The 17,458-nt window shown below is 49.1% G+C and overlaps 1 protein-coding gene across 4 annotated transcripts in view; it reads left to right on the forward strand.

Moving 5' to 3' along the window:
• Rph3al (rabphilin 3A like (without C2 domains)) overlaps positions 1-17,458 on the forward strand; it is a 125,903-nt gene that overhangs the window by 23,905 nt on the left and 84,540 nt on the right. Inside the window, exon 1 of one of the 4 annotated variants that reach the window (XM_074046559.1) lies at positions 12,033-12,242. The exons of the other annotated variants lie outside the window; for them this stretch is intronic. The gene's annotated coding sequence lies outside the window, so the exon portion shown is untranslated. Of the gene's footprint in view, positions 1-12,032; positions 12,243-17,458 lie in introns of those variants that run through there. 4 annotated transcript variants of the gene reach the window in all.

A 17,458-nucleotide genomic window follows, 5' to 3' on the forward strand; every position in this document is an offset into this window, starting at 1 on the left:
GAAGCAAAGGCAGAGAGGTGGAGCAAGAGGGAGAAGAGCCAGATCGCAAGTCAGGGCTCTTAGGGCAGTGGCGGGGAGGAGCAGCCATGCCAGGAGAGGGAGCTTGAGCCAGCACTGGGGCTGTCCCACCAGGATTGGTTGGACTGTGGGGTAGAGGCAGCAGATTTTTTTTTTTTTTTCCTGCAGTACTAGGGTTTGAACTCAGGCGCTCTACCACTTGAGTCACTTTGCCAGCTCTAGGCAATCGATTATGAGCAAAGCTTTGATGGGGTGACGGGGCCTTGGGCAGGCAGGGCAGAGTGGAGAGGAGCTGGGGAAACCACAGGCTCCAATTTGGCCTCGGAGTGGTAGAGCCTATACCTGAGAGAATGCAAGCCTTTGTCCCCTGACTCAGTTTGCATCCTGCCTCTCCTATGCCCGGCAGCTGCAGGGACCACCCTCCAGTGGGCTATGGCCCCAGCCATTCCAGCTGCCCTCTCGCTGGCCTGGTCTGGCTCTCCACAGCTAGTTCATGGAGTAACGTCCTTGCAAACATGCTTCTAAAATTTAAAGTAAAATATGTGCCTCACACTTGTAGCATTTTATCTTCAGTGTGGTTTCTTTCATTGCTTTTATTTTGCAGTTGTGGGTTCATTTTCTTCATTTCCTTCTCGAGTTTTTTAAGGTGTCTTAGTCACTTAGCTGTGGAGCTTTTATTTCCTATGTATATTAATTATCAAATTATTGTACTTTAGCCAGGCATGGTGGTACAAGCCTGTAATCACAGCTGCTTGGGAAGGAGAGGTAGGAGGATCAAGTTCTGAGGCCAGCCCTGGGCAAAAGCTCGAGACCCTATCTGAAAAGGAAACGAAAACAAAAAGGACTGGTGGAGTGGCTCAAGTGGTAGAGCGCCTGTCTAGCAAGCATGAGACCCTGAGTTCAACCTCAAAGTCCCCCCCGCCCCAAATTCCCGAAACATAAATTATGGTATTTCGTATATGAGTCATTCAGTTTGTCCCTTTTTCCCTCTTTGAAAACCTCATATGTGGGTTGATTAAGCAATTTGGCATCTATTTTCCCAGTCAGGCCCATTAGACCAGAGAGTGGGGAGATACAGATGATGGGGCCTTGATGTAGCATGGACAGAGGTAAACACATGTGTGCTCCCTGCTTGTTTGTTACAGGGTTCTCACGCCAGCGCGTGGCTTGTGGTCTGTGTCCTTTCTGGGTGTACTGCTCCCGAAGACCAGGATGGTCAGATGTAGGAATGGGCCAGGGTCTGGGATGAGCTGGGACAGCTGACGGTGTCCCTGGTGGGGGGGCATGAACAAGTGAGTAAATGTTGAAAGTGTAGGTCACATTGGGTGGCAGAAGCTGCACACCATCTCCAGGGCCATGAAGAACCCCATAGTGCAGGGGCTCCCTTTGGACCGTGTGTCTGCTGAAGAGGAAACAGAGTCAGCCTGCAAATGAGTGCTGGGGCTAAGCATCCTCTGCTCTGACATCACTGAGCCAGGCCTCCAAAGGACAATTAGGAACAGGAACAGAAAGTTCCTAAGTCCCAGCTCTGAGCCAATCACTGCCCAGGGCAGGTGAGGATATTCTAATTGGTCAGCCCCAGTTACATCCACTCTTGAGGAAGAGGAGGCCAGGGGCCAGAAGAATGGGCATGACTTTGGTCCAGGGAAGGACTCACTCTCAAAGAGAGGAAGGCAGGCAGGATGTATGTCCATTTTGTAAGGCCACCCCCTGACTTCTGCTGCAGGTGCAGTTGTCCTCTGTTCACAAATGTGCAACCATCTGGACTCCAGAGGCTGATGTCTGTGTAGCAGTGTGGCAGCATTCCCAGAGCTCTTGGGTGTGTGGTGTGTGAGCCCTCAGGCCTCCTCACACCTCCACATCCAGGCATCCTGGACCTTCAAGTGAGCTGGCCCTTGTAGGTAGCAAGCTGCTTGTGAGCACGGGGAAACCAGCCTTTCACTGTCATGCTTGACTCAGGGTGTCCAGGATCTCACTGCTCACTGATACCACTTGGGCTCTGGTTTCTGGATCCACAAATCTGGGTCTGAGACTCTAGGATGCTTGACTTGGCTCGGGGTTCAACCTGATTGTGGTGTCACCTGCAGTTTTGGAACTGGTCCATCCAGCTGTGGTCAGGGGGAGGACAAAGTGGCCAGGCCAGACCCTGGCAAAGGAAGCTCTTCTGCATTGCTTCTGAGCTCAGCATGCATAGCAGAGGCCCAGCTGCCATATGCGGTGAAATCAGAGATGACTTCTGGCATCTTGACCCATTTGACTCGACTGACGACACATGCCAGTACTTCCCAGACGTTTTTTCTTTTCTTCTCTCTTCTTCTCTCATCTTTTTTTTTTTTTTTTTTGGAGCTTTGGAGATCAAACTCAATGCTTTGTGCAGTGCGTTGAGCTACACACCCCCAACTCACTTCTCAACCTTTTTTTTTTTTGAGACAGTGTTTTGCCATGTAGCCCTGGCTGGCCTCAAACTCTCAATCCTCAGCCTCCTGAGTGTTGGGATTATAGGCATGTACCACCACACCTGGCTACTTCTCAGGTCCCTTCTTGGACACCCAAGCTGCGCTGTGTTGGACTGGAACACTGCCGCTCTTTATTCCCACCTTCACTTCTACCCCAGCAGCCTCAAAGAGGATCTGACACCCCCTGGAACTCAGTTTGAGAACTTCTAGGCCATTATGGCCATCTAACCTCTTGCCATCTCTCAGCAACACCTGTTTTTATTCATCATAGATAATAAAGTTGCCTATGGTTTTTGTTTGTTTTTGTTTGAGAAGGGGTCTTGCGGTGTAGCCCAGACTGGCTCAAACTCATGATCCTCTTGCCTTAGCCTCCCAGGAGTGCTAGATTACAGGTGTGCACTGCCATACCCAGCAAGGTTGCCAATGTTGTGTTTTTCTTATCACCAAAACATTTTCTTCCTTTGCTAGCTTGTTTGTACTGTGAAAAGGTCAGCAGGGAGATCCTTGTCATTTCCCTTCTCACTGTAGGCAGATGTCAGAATGTCTGTGCTCCCCAGCTGCACAAGGCGTCACCTCATTACCTTGCCCTTTAGGTCCTTTGGGACACCGTTCTGTTTATAGCACTGGGCAAGTTATCAGGCCTTCATTTACCCTTTTTCTGAGGGGACCATAGCCAGGTGTGTGTGTGGGGGTGGGGGAGCTTCCCTGGTAGTGGAGGCCTCAGGACATTTTGTGATGCATCCTGTGCACAACCACTGCCTGTAATGAATGTTTCAGAGACCTTTACAGAAAATGTGTCCTTTGTAATAAAAAACTCGTGAAATTTGTGAGTTTCCAGGTTGAAACATGCTCTCTCTTGCTCTCTCTTTCTCTCTTTCTCTCTCTTCCTCTCCCTCTCTCTCTCTTCTCCCAAAGAGCCTCCCTCCAATTAAAGATGTCCTGTGTCTGTCTATTTGGTCTTAGAAGATTGTTGCTGGGGAACTTGATCCCAACTGGCCATGGGGTGGCCTTGGCCAGAATTCTGTCCTCTGTGACGATTTCAGGCCTTGGTTTTGTTCCAGCAGGGCCTTTTCGGTGACTGCCACTTACTGAGTCTGAGTGATTCAAGTGTTCTTGGTGGGGGGGCACCTGGGTTACCCCTGACAACTGGGGAGGGAGACCTTCCTCCTGGCTGGGCTCTGCAGGGATTTGCCAGCCACCCCTTGCTTCCTGGTAGGTGTTGCTGGGTGTCAGGGCTCTGAGGACCTGGGAAGTTGCCTTTGTGTTTCCCTTGGAGCTGGGGCCCAGTTCCTGCAGGGGCTTTTCCAGGACTTTGCTCTCAGGGAAGGGGTGTGGGTGGGTGCTAGGAGAGTGTTTGGTTAATGGTTGACAGAAACTTGCTTTTCCAGGCTGCCCCAGGCCCTGTTGTGGGAGGCAGAGGTAGTCGAGTTGGAGGAGAGCCAGCTCCCCACTTATGTTGCTTTCTTTCTGCACCATCCTTCCAAGGACCCCAGTGGACATGATGGATTTGGGGGTGCCAGGTGGAGGGCCTGTGTGTTTTGAGCAGCAGGTGGGCCTGAGGCCAGGAAGAGAATGGTATACCTGAGCAAATTGACTCGTTCCGTCCCATGAATACTCTTCTGTATTATGTGCAGGTGTAGACTCTGGAGTGGGGTGCAGGATGTGCGTGCCGGTATGCAGATTTGAGGTCAACCAGCACAAGACTGGTTAACCATTAGACAAGTTCCCAAAAACTGCAAGGACCACAACGGAGGCAAAAGGAAAAGCCAGGGCAGCGTTTTTGCAGTGTGTGAGGATTTCAAGTGGCCTACAGATGAGCACTGATGACATTAGAATGGTCACTTTTGTGTTTGTGTGTTTTTAATGGTGCTGAATATCAAACCCAAGGCCTTGTGTTTTTTTGTATATTAGAACACAACTTGTTTGTTTCCACTTGACTTTTATTTATGCAAATGATATGTTTTTCTATTTGTGGTGAAGATGGAAAATTTCCTTTGAAAACAAATTTAAGAAAAAGAGTGAGTTGATGTAAAGGAAAATGAGTAAAGGATATGATGGGATAGAATTGATTGTGGAGCACCGTCAACTTGAAATGTGGATTCTAATTCAGGAGGCTGTAGGAGCCATTGAGGGTGCTTGAGGAGAGGTGCAGCTCATGATTGTACTTAAAGAGCCTCATTTATTTGTGGTGGGTACCAGGACTGGAGGCAGGATGACCAGTCAGGGGGCTAAGTAAAATGGTTATTAAGACATCAAATGAGGGCCATATCCACACAGCCCCTGTCCTGGTGGCACGTGTGAGGTAGAGGAGCCAGCCTTGGTCTGTCTGTGGGAGGCCGCGAAAGTTGGGCTGCGCTGGACTGAAGTCAGAGGATGTGGATGGAGTCCTGGGAACAGAGAGGCCACCTCTTTTGCATGGGTTGGAAGGAAAGGGAAGGAGTGGCCTGGTGACCTGCCCTTGGTGCCTCCTGGCTTAGCACGGAATGTTCTGGGGGAGGCGGGTGGGGTGAGCTGAATGAAGCTCCTCTCTGGCCAGAGTTCTGGCAGGAGCAGGAAGTGTGCAGCTTCCTGCCTAAGGTCCCAGGCAGCCTTGGCTGATGGCCCTGGGCCAGGGTTTCATTCATCATTTCTTTTTTGCAGTGCTGAGAAATCCACTAAGAGTTCAGGTGCCCGCTTGGCTTAAAACCCAAAGTGCTCATTTTTCTCTTTGAGGGCCTACTATGTGCACATGCTGTGTTTGGAACTTTTCCTCTGTTCTGGGAGGCACCTGGGACTTGTGAGGTACAGAGGAGGAGCAGGACGCGGGGAGGATGACACAAAAGATTCTAAACCGACACCCGTGTTCCCTACATAGGGTGAACTGTCTACTTCATGTGACATAAATCACTGTTCTCCTCTGCATGTGTGAGACCACTCCCTCCCACAGGTTTTGGGGACATCTGTGAAATGGGGTACTGGCAGCCCTCCGACAGCGCTGCAGTGGGGTGACCTGAGTTCTGCTGTTGGCAAGGCGTGATGTGGCAGCTGGAGCACACACAGTTCTGACAATCACGTCTTCTGGAAGACGTTTCTGGGAAGGGATCACTTAATTATAAAATAGTGTCCTTCCAGTGGGCAGAGTGTAGACATTTGACATTAGGGGTGGACATTTGAGCTTTGGGACGTTTTGTGGTGGGGCTGGCTGTGTCTGGCCACATTCCCGGGCCTGGATTTGTGGGGGGGGGGGCGGGTTATGGGGTAGGGGAGCCTCCTTCAGGGAGAGCTTGAGAGTCAGAGTCAAGGTGCTCTGTGCTGTTTGCACAGTTCCCCTGGGTCCCAACTCTGCCAAAGTGGGTGCCCAGAGCTGAGAGCTGTGGGCTGTCACCGACCTGCTGCGGGCTGTCACCGACCTACCCAGGCCATCTGCTTCCCGCCTATATAGCCTGGCTTCTGAGTTTGTTTCTGGCTCACACAATGGGAGAAAAGGCTGGAGGCCATTCCCCGCCCACCCCAACCCCCATTGGGACCAGGCCTCTTGGAAGGCCTTGACCTGCTCTCCAGGCCCTGTTTGCCTGCTCTCAGGAAGGCCTGAACCAGCTCTTCCTCTGACCAGCCCTCGCCCCGCAGGGCCCTCTTCCTCTGCTTTTCCCTGGGCCTCTGCTGCTTTTGGCACAGCCCCATCCTTTGTAGCACCATTGTCTGGTTCATTAGGGGTTCATTAGGTATTCATCCATGTTCTGTCCTGCACGTGCTGGGTGTTCAGAGCAAACAAAATACAGGTGACCCTTGTCACCAGGGACCTTGTGGGGATCAGCAAGGAAACAAAGAAATGCATGCTCAGGTTTTAAGTTATGATACATGCAGGAAAGAAGAATTGGCACTTAATATTTTTGACCTTTCTATCTTCAGAGCCAGGTGGTGTCCTCAGCAAAGGCCATGTGGTGAGGACCCTGTGGACATTAGAGAAATAAAAACAGCAACAGAACAGGCTTACCTTGTCTAGCATATGAGATCTTGTCACCCATTGACACAGTGAGTGTGACAGTGACAGATGGGAGGGTAATAGTGGGCAAGATGTTTTCCCACAGATAAAGATTGTAGTGAAATCTTTCTCTGTTTTTTCCAGTACTGGGGTTTGAACTCAAGCAGCTGCTTTATCAACTGAACCATGCCCTAGCCCTCCTTTTTGCTTTAGTTATTTTTCAGATAAGATTTTGCACTTTTGCCAAGGGCTGGTCTCACGGGACTATCCTCCTGTGCCTCCAGAGTAGCTGAGATTACAGGTGTGAACCACCATACCCAGAGAGAAGAATGAGAAGAAAAATTTAATTTTTTTTTCCATTTCATTAACTTTTTTGGTTTTGTAATCTTTTATGTATACAGCAAAAAATTGAGTGAAAAGTATACAAAGTTTCTATAGCCACCCCCCCAAACTCCCCCAGTTTCCCATTGGAAATATCTGATACTGGTGGGATACATTTGTTTCAATTGATGAACCAATTTTGATACGTTGTTATGAACTTGTATCTATAGTTTGGCCAGCACAGGTGGCTCACACCTATAATCTTGGCTACTCAGAAAGCAGAGACCAGGAAGATCGAAGTTCAAAGCCAGCTTGGGCAAATAGTCATGAGACCTATCTTGAAAATATCCAACACAAAACAGGGCTGGTGGAGTGGCTCAAGTGGTAGAGCTCCTACCAAGCAAGTGTGAGGCCATGAGTTCAAAACCCAGTACCACAAAAAAAAAAAAATCTGTAGTTTGCCTTAGGGTTCATTCTTGCTGTTGTGCCTTCTGTGGGTCCTAACAGATGTGGGGCCAACAGATGAGGGTCCCTGCCCCAAGCCCCCCCCCCCCCCTTCACTCCCCCTCCTACCTCGGAGCTTCTTGCCGCCATAGTTTTGCTTTTTCAGTTGGGATCACGGTGTGCAGCCCTTTCACACCAACATTTTCACCTAACAGTGTGCATTTAAGGTTCCTCTGACTTTTCAGAGCTTGTTGCTCCCCACCCTTTGGCTCATAAATTACAAAATCTATTATAATCACCAAAATTTCCCAGGCAGGTATTTTACATTGGTTCTGAGGCTCCCATTTGCTGAAAGGCATAAGACATTTATAGACTTTGTGAATAAAACATTAAGCATAATTGGGTCATTGCTGTGGTACCTGCCAATATGTGTCTGTCCAGCAAAACCTGTGACACTTCAGAATGCTGCCTGTGGGATTCACTGACAGGCTTCCCAGGTCACAACTCATGCCAAGGCGAGGATTGGACCCAGGTAAATCCACCAGTAATGAGGCCTCCGTCCTCACAGAGGAAACAGGAGCAACCATGAAAAGTGGAAGCGATTGCTGGAAATAGTCCTAGCCCAGCTCCGTAATCAAGGGAGGCCATCTGAGGGAAAGGGCCGTCAGTTAGGTAAGGAGAAGCCTCAGTGCCCTCTCCAGAATGCTGTTGAGATGAGGGCTACTTGGCAGTGCCCCCAGCTGAAGGATAAAAGTCAGGACAAGGTGCCCTCCTTGCAATTGAAGAGTCCAGTGCAGTGCAGGTGGTCTTCAGGGGGGTTGATAGGGAATGGTGACCAGCATGCGTGAGAGTTCAGGACAGGGGAAGAGACAACTGTGGTGTCTAGTAGACACGATGGGGTGGCTGGTCGTGAATGTTTGGGGCTTATCTGAAACACATCCTGGGCACTTCTGAAAGTACTTGGAGGGACTTTGAAATGACAAGAAGCCCTTATAATCAAATGAATATCGTATTTTTCTTTTAAGTACTGGGGATGGAACCCAGGGCCTTGCACATGCTTGATAAGCGCTCTGCTACCAAGCTACACCCTCAACCCTGGGTTTTTTGAGACAGGGTCTTTGAGGACCCCTCGAAGTCACTATGTAACCCAGGCTGTCCTGTCATTCATGATCCTCCTGCTTCAGCCTCCCAAGTGCTGGGATTATAGGTGTGCACCACCAGGTCTGCCATGAATACTACTCTTAATGTTTTATTTCGTGTGTCTTCAAGGTGATGAGAAAAATGAAAATTGGTGTTGTAGCTAGCTAGAGTAACATAGTAACATATAGTCTAGCGTACACATGCATATATGTGTGTGTATGTATATATGTATGTGTACATGTGGGGGATTGAACCCAGGGCTTTGCACATGTTGGGCAAGTGCTCAACCACCGAGTTACAGCCTCAGCCTTATGCTGGTTACATTTTGAACCAAAAAAATAGTGAAAGCATCTTGCTTCTTACAGCGTACCATAGCTGGTTATATTGGCTTTTCCATAAAAGATCTAATTGCTGATTAGGCACGTGTGTTCCTTCTCACCACTCAGGACTTAAATGCTGGAAGGAAGTGGTCTGTAAAGGGTACCGCAGCCTGGGTCACCAGTGTTCTCATCACCAATGGTGTGTCATGTCGGGGACACACCACACTGTTCAGCCTCTTACTGAGGAGCTCTTGGTTGCTTTCAGCTTTTCACAATTATAACCAAAGCTGCTATAGCATTAGTGTGCTAACTCTTGTGTGGCTATGCTTCTCTTTTCTCCTTCTCCTCTTCCTCCTCTTCTTTTTCATCATCTCCTATTTTTTTTCCTCCTCCTCTTCCTCCCCCTGTATCGTCCTGTTCCTCATTGTTGTTGTCTTCTCATCTCCCCCCTCTTCCTTTTCATTGTTTCTTTTTTGACGGGGTTTCTCATGATTTTCCTGCCTCAGCCTCCTGAGTACCGGGATTACAGGTGTGTGCCACCATTTCTTCTTGGACGTAACTTTTCTATTCATTTCTGTGAATACCAAGAAGTGCAATTGCTGGATCCTTTTGTAATACTAATAGTCCTCCTTACCCACAGTCTCGTTTTTCAGTTACTAGTGATCACCCGTGGTCCAAAAGTATTACTATAGTTCAATGAGGAATTAAGGTATTTGGAGACACAAAAAGAGACAGACACCACATTCATATACCTTTTATTACAGTATAATTCTGCAGTTATAATTGTTTTATTTGTGTTAATTGTTGTTAATCTCTTACCATGCCTAATTTTTAAATTAAACTTTATTATAGGTTTGTATGTGTGGGAAAAACGAACTAGGCAGAGTTCCATTCTCTCCATGGTTTCAGGCATCCCTGCGGGTCTGGGATCATACCCCCAAAGACTGGGGGAGACAACTGTTTAATGGTTTAATGTTGTAAGAGACGGCCTTCCAGAGAGGCTGACCCTTCTGCAGTGAATGAGAGTTCTGGTTTCTTCACATCTGACCAGCATTTAATGTTGTCAGTGTTTTGAACTTTTTTTTTTGGCAGTAGTGGGATTTGAACTCAGAGCCTCGCACTTCCAAGGCAGGTGCTCTACCACTTGAGCCATACCTCCAGACCCTTTTGCTTTAGTTTTTCATACAGGGTCTTGTATTTTTGCCTAGATTGGCCTTGGACCTCCATCTTACTACCCATGCCTCCTGCATAGCTAGGACCACAAACGTATAACCACCTGTGCAGCTTACTGATTGAAATGGGATAGGGCTGACATTCTGTCCTGGCTGGCTAGACCGTGATCTTCCTACTTAAGCCCCTGGTTTATTGATTGAGCTGGGGTCTTCCTAACTTTTTGCCCATACAGACCTTGAACTGCAATCCTCCTAATCTTTGCCTCCCAAGTACTGGGACCACCACACCTGGCTGGTGGTTTTTGGTGTGGCCTTGCCAACAGACTCTCTACACCTCTCAGGACAGCCATGTGGCTTTTTCTTTAGGCTGGTTCCTCTACCTGTTTCCTAACCTTCTGCCCTGCCTGGAAGGAGTCCCTCTGGGCATTTCCCACAGCTCAGAGCAGGAAGGCCTGCCAAGCGGCCACAGTAGAGCTTGGAGACAGGGTTGGCCTCAGGCCAAGGACAAATCCTGCAAAGCCATTGCTCCCTCCTGCCAGGGAAGAAGCAGGTCAGTGCTTAAGATCATGGAGGGGAAGGGAGATATGTTGTTCTATTATGAACTGACCTCCTAGGTTGTTGAGAGATTAAAGTGAATTAACTCATGCAAAATGCTTAGGATGTCACAGACATTCAGTGTGCAAGGAGGCTGTTACCTGGTGTCATCATCATTGACTTAAATTTTCTCTCCGCTTCTACTCCCCTCCTCTACTGCCCGCCCCCCCCCCCCCAACCACCACCTTTCACCTCTCGCACCTCTGCACCTCTAGCTGCTCCTGTAGGAGCTGAGGGCATGAGTGGTGTTTTGGAAGAGGCCAGTCCTTAATCCCAGGAAACGAGCTGTCTAGTTTGTGCAGCAAAGTTTACTTATGCTTCCTACCTGTGCTCTTCTGTGCACTGGGATTCCAAGGCCAGTGATACCGAAAAGGAGGGTAACTATGGCAATGATCGATGATGGTGATGCTGATGACAGTGATGGTGATGGTGACAGTGATTGTGATGATGACAATGACAGAAGCCCTGCACTGAGCATCACATTGCTTCAGGTTGTGTGCTGGCTGTATTACCTGTCCATGTAAACCAGGGTTTCCCAGCTGCAGTGCTTTCATTTAGGTTGAGTAGTTCTGTATCATGGGGACAGTTCTGTGCTTTGTGGAATGGTCAATAGCACCCTCGCCTACACCTACTGATCAGCAATCAACAGCAATGACTCCTCCCGATGTGTCTGACATTGCTAAATGTCTTTTGGGAGACACAATCACCCTGACTCAGAACCACTGACCTAATTTATTCTTCCCAACAGCCCCAGCAGACAGCTTCATTTCACAGAGGAGAAAAATGGTAAGGCTAGAGAAGTGGCGTTGCCCAGGAATGTAGCTAACAGCTCACTAAGCAAGGCTGCAGAACCTAGGCTGCACCCAGCATCCTTTATCACCTGGGAGAAGAGAATCCATCAGCTCCTTGGTGGGGTCACCTGTAGAGTATGTGTCCAGGATAGGGCCTGCTAGCTCAACCAGGCATCCTTGCCATGTTCATTTGGAACTAAGAAACTCAGTGGCTGCTGCCTGTTTCTGATGGTTTGCACCTGCAGAGCTGACTGTATTTATGTGGAGACTGTCACCATAGGCCCCCGGCCTGTGCCATAACAGTGAAGTCCCTCAACTTCTCCTTCAGGCAGCCCTGTCGCCTGGTGTGTCTGCTGTGGACACCTGTGGGGAGGAGGAACATGCATGTGCACATGTTCAGGGTTGTTTTCAAATTTATGGGCTCCTCTTAAAAGCCTCAGAAACTCCTGGTGAGGCACCTTGATTCTGTTTGGTCCTTCCTCCTGCCCATCTTCTCTGTCCCAAGCCGTGTTCTGGGGTGGTCGGTCCCCTCTGGTTCTCAGGTGGCCTCCACTGTAGCCTCAGTACTGTGGCAGTCTATACCATGGTCATTCATGATGGATATCCCCACTTATTAGGGGTCTTAGCTTCTGCCAGGGGCACAGGAAGTATGCAGAAAAGTGGACAGCTGGCTTTCAGGCAGTGTGGCACTTAACCTTGGAGTTGGAGCAGAGAAAAGTCTGTTTGTGTTTCCATGAACAAGAGGGGACAGCTGGCCTGCAGATAGCAAGCTGGGTCAGCTGAGAGTTGCCTTGGTTGCTGGCTTTGAGCAAACAACTAAGGCCAAGAGTCTGGGCGGAAGAAGGATGGAGAAGGACCTGGCAGGACCCACGCAGAGCCTCCTGAGAGCTGGTGTCTGGGCCAGGTTATGTCGAGGCCGCTGGGGGAGCTGGCAGTGAGGGAAATTGCTCCTGGGATCTGGAGGACTGCCCTGTGAGCAAACCTGAGAATTACAACTTGATCTGGATTGAGACTTTACCTGGCAGGTAAGGAGGGGTGCAAAGTTTTCTTTCCAGAGGCTTCTCTGCTTCATGGAGAGGTTTCTTAGGCTTCTTCAATAAGCAACACCCAGGTGTGAGCTAATATCAAATTTCCTTTGCAAAAATTCCATTTGCCTGGGACTTTCCAGGCCCACATAAATCACACAAATGAGAGTAGGTTGTGTTTCTGCATTAAGAGGCAAACCGAATTAATGCGCCTCTCCAAGCCAGGTGCTGGGCGGCTCCTGGGAGGACCTGGGCATTTTCTAAGTAGAGACTTGCTTACCCTGATGACTTCATATTCTTCCTATAGCCTAAGTTCTAATTCCATGGTGTGTGTGTGTGTGTTTTGAAGTTTGGTGAAATAATGGATTCAGAGGAAATTAATCATTAACTTACCATTAGCAGATTTTTTTTTTAAAGCTCATGTGTGTTAATCGACGTGGAATCTATAGTAATCTACAGCTCTGAGTAGCTCTATTAACTGTTATAATGTTAAAGTATTGATAAGCATAAATATTTTGAGATAGCTGTAGCTCTACCCTGTGATAGGAAAACATCTGATCCTATTGATGATCAAGGCACTGACAGTAAGTGGAGTGATATGTTGCCTACATGCGTAATGAAAGGAAATAGAAAATATCTGCTGTAGGTTAATGAAAATTGGTAACTTGTTCGAGTTCACAGATCCCTCATTAAGAACCTTCAAGATAAGCAATGCCCAAAGAATGAAGGTTGTTTTCCCGAATCCTTTCTTTTTTCTTTTGGAGACAAGGTCTTGCTATGTAGCCTAGACTAGCCTTGAACTCACAATCTTCATGCCTTGGCCTCCCAGGAGCTGGGATTACAGGTGTGTACTACTATGCCCAGTTCTGAATCCTCTTTTGGTACCAACCATGACTTTTCCTCATCCTGGAATTTCAAGCCCTCTCCTAGTCCTGAGTACCCCAGGAGTTCCAGGGGCATTTTAGACCAGCTTACTCATCTATGCACAAAGACTAATGGGCCCGTGGCTCCTGATGTCCCCACCCCCAAGGTGAGGCTTCAGGTCCTTTTATACCCATGTGTGTGGGTTGGACTGTGTCCCCCACAAAAAAGATACGTGGAAGTTCTAACCCCTAGCACCTCAAAATGTGATATTTATTTAGAAATGGGACCTCTGCAGATGGAATTACTTAAGATGAGATCATTCTGGAGTAGGTTTATCTTTTAATCCAAAACGATGAGTGTCCTTTTAATGAGAAGAAAAGCCAAGCATAGTGATGCACTCCTGTAATCCCAGTGCTCAGGCAGAGGCAGGAAGATCCTGAATTTGAGGCCAGCCTGGGTTATATAGTGAGATCCTGTCTCAAAAAGCTAAGGGTTGGGGATGTAGGTTAGTGGTAAAGTGTTTGCCTGACTTGCACAAGGCCCAGGTTCAATATTTTCAGTATCACAAACAAACAAACAGAAACGAGAGACACAAAAGGAGGACAGCCTGTGGAGACAGACACAGGGACAGGAGTACCTTGTGGAGGTGAGAATGGAGTCTGGAAGCCAAGGATGGCCAAGGGTTACCAGCAAGCACCAGCAGCTAACAGGCAGGCATGGATCCCCTGACGCTCCAGAGAGAGTGTGACGCTGCTGCTACCTTGCTTTTGGACTTGGAGCTGCTTTAAGCCACCCAGTCTGCAGTACTTTGTGGTAGCACCCCAGGAGACAGCTGCCACATGGTGTGTTGGGGAACCGAGTGCTGCTCTGGGGCAGGCAGCCTGTAAGGCCTCCCTCCTTCCTATGCCTTCACAAAGTGACTCTTACCCTGAAGTCACCGCCTTTGCTGCTGTGATTGCCTTGACTCGGGAGTTTTACCTGCCCCGTGTCACGCCTTTCAGAAATGACAAAAGCAAGCTATGCCTCTGGGGATGCGTAGGCAGAGCCTGTGGCATGAAGGGAAAGGGGGAAGGAGTGGGATATTTTGCATCTCATATCAGGCAGAGGCTGTGCATACCATTTCAGCCTGGAAGGAAAAACGGTTTCAAGTTAGACAGAGACAGGCAGGGACTTGGGGTCTTTTGGAATAGGCATCTTAGGCCATTAAAAGTTCCAAGCATTTACTTCCCTGGATTTAAAACAAATAAGTGAATAAATCAAGACCACACAGTCTTAAGTGAGATCTCCTATGTGTGCACCCTGTGAGACCTGTGGGATGACAAGAGGACCACCCCTGCTTGGGCCCCAGGCAGTGGGCCTGGCACATAGCCAGCATCCAGTTTGTGTTTGTTGAATGAATGGTGCATGAGAGCACAAGTCACTGTGTCTTGCCCTGCAGAAGACACAGGCTTAGCTTTGTAACTAAGTAGATACTCACTGTGGAGTGGACCATCCAGGATTGACTATCCCTGGAAGGGCGGAGGCAGGAAGAGCTGAGGGAGACTGTACAGCAGCATTGAGAACCCGCCTAAGAGGAAGAAGGTAAGTGGGAGCCCTGAGGACAGGTAGAGGCCCTCATTTGCTTAATTACTGCTAATTGTCCTTTGGAAGTAATTAAAGGAATAAGCTCACCCTAATCCCAGCCTGACATGTGAACTCTGTTTGCCTCGTAGGTCTGTGATTGTTATATTGTGCGTACATGGGTCTACTGTCAGCTCTGGCTTCTTGCACCTAATCTTGCTATGTGCCCTTTTCTAGGTCATTTGTCATTTTGACATTGACCATGACATTGTGCCTGGCTGTACCATTCATGACCATTCCTCAAGAATTGGAATTCTTTCTGGATTTCTCATGGTTTTAGTTGGTGCAAACCAATTCGCAGAGTGGGTCAGAGGTAGGATGGTTGATACCTGTTCAGAGTATAGGCCTGTTTGTGGCCGAGGGCGCAGGGGAGGAGATGGTTAAGGAAGTGAGGGTCACATTGTTGGGCCTTAGTCTGTAGACTGGTAAATTCTTGAAGGTTTGTATTAGGTTCTTGAAGGTGTTCTGGACACTCACCATGTTCCTTCCAGGCACTGTGGTAGCCCAGGGACATCGAGGCACAGCCCCAGAACTGTGGTCTTATAGGGATAACAGAGGCGAAGACACCTCTCCCCCCGGGGGGGCAGGCATAATGATGTGTTTAGGGGAGGGAGGTGGGGTCAGTCCAAATGGGAGTCAAATAGGAAGGAGCTAAAGAATTCCCAGAGGAGGTGCTGGGCTTCTGTAAGAAGACAGTAGAAAGGAAAAGATCCAGGTGGATGTGGGGGACAGGGCTGAGTGCCTGGAACCTCTCCAGGTCCCAGAGGCTGAAGCCTGAGTTTTGCAGAGAGCTGTAGAGCCAGGTGAGATGGGAAGGGTAGTTAGGTCACAGCATGGATAGCCTTGAGTACAGCTTAGGTTTTTTTCCTATGGTAGTAGAGAGCCATTGAAGGTTTTTGAGCAGGGGAACCACATAGTCTGACCTAGACTGTAAGGAAGACCTCTCTGGTTGCACTTGAAGAGGAATGAGAGTGAGCCTCAGGCGGTCCAAAGGCCTACTAGGAAGCTTTTCCTTGAGCAAGAGAGAGAGGGGGAGGGAGGAGGAGGGGAGAATCACCCTGAAAAGGCAGATGTGGCAGATCATGACGACTGGGCACAGTTTTAGGGATGTTTGTGAGACACTGGCTTCCCTGGGGCTCCTGTCTCATCTTCGTGGGTCTGGTTAAGACACCTCTGAGTGAGTGGTCCTCAGACAGGCCTGGAGGCTTCCTGTTCCTGGCTCAATCTTTCAACCTCCCCGTGCAGCCTGGCAGGTTGAGGGATATTGACGTCTAACTCACCTTATCTTGCAGCCATCGCCTTGTTTTCTGTCTCATGGTAACAGAGCAGATGTCAGGGCCTGTTGCTAAGGGTTCCCTGGAATATTAATGCCCATTGTAGAGCTGAGAGCTCTTCCAAGTGCCTGCGAGGCTTGGGGAAGCACCGGCTCAGTGGCAGGTACTCTTTTTTGTTTGTCCTAGCTTCCTCTCCCTCCTGTACACCCCCACCCTCCCCTGTCTACATAGCTAGCTGTCTTGGGGTGGCAAACTCATCACTAGTGAGTGCATCAGTTCCCCTCCCACACCAGGGCAGACATGACTTACGGATCACAGCGTTTCTTCTTGTGGAGGCTGGATGGGGGCTGGACTCCTTTGCCAGTAGCTCCCGGTGCACAGCACTCCGATGAGCCTCGCCGAAGCTCTTTGCTAAGCCTCCAGGCCCTCCCCAACCCTATCCTCTTCCTTTGTCCCATGGTGGAGAGAGGAGTGGGGTTTGCTGGCCTCCTGTGCCTCCTGTTTGCCTCACACATATCTGGGGTTTAGGTGTTTCTACAAGTGGAAGATCAAACTCTATACAGTTCTGGAAAGGGGTTTGACTGGATAGAGGGCACAAGGCAAGAGTTTTGTTCGCGAGATGCTATTTGTGTAAGTTATATATTGTGATACTGTTGTGTAACAACCCCCACCCCGACTCAGTGCTTCTAGCAACTGTTTATTTCCACCTCTGGGTCTAGCGGCCTGGCTGGGCCCCTGGCTGGTCATGTTCTTCGTTTGAATCGTGATTCCATGGCTCAGAGCTCTCTGTAGCTGTTAGGAGCCAGGATCCTGCTGGTGGCCTGTGTTTGCCTTTGCATGTGGTTGCACCCTCGTAGGCACAGGTTCATTCCACCCTTCCATTTGCCTGCCTCTTTCCCCCTTTTCTCCTCAGATTATCTCTTCTCTTCTCACTATGGAGATGGTCTGTCCCCGGTACCTATGCCTGACACGCCTGGGCTTGGAGATCATTTCTCTGGGGGTCTCTCATGGGCTCACACTCCTGACTTCATTGGCCAAATAAATTAGCTGGTGTCAGGTGCTCTGTTGGTTGCCTGCATGGATCCCACTACTCCATGAAAGTGTATGCATTCCACCGCACTCCAGGGAGTCTGTAGGCTCCCTCTTATCTGCAAAAGTGTCCCCAAAGTGAGATCAAGGAGGCAAAAACAGCTGGGGTGGTTGCTTTTGTCCTGTCCTGGCCCCAGCAGCCAGGTAGGGAAGCCATGCCTGGGTGCCATGCTACGCTCAAGGCTGTCCATCTGCCCTTCAGTGTCAGTTTCAAAGTGTGGCAGATGTTAGAGACAGCTGCAGGCAGGTAGAGTTTTCACCCTGTTACAGCTGTAGGTTGGGGATCAGGCAGTAGTTTTTCTGGGTTAATGACTATTTGAAGGGAGGTCCTTAATCCGCCTTTCCTCCCTGCCACCCTCGCTTCCTTCC

The sequence above is a fragment of the Castor canadensis genome, chromosome 11, assembly GCF_047511655.1.
Source record: "Castor canadensis chromosome 11, mCasCan1.hap1v2, whole genome shotgun sequence".
In the NCBI taxonomy this organism is placed as follows: Eukaryota; Metazoa; Chordata; class Mammalia; order Rodentia; family Castoridae; genus Castor; species Castor canadensis.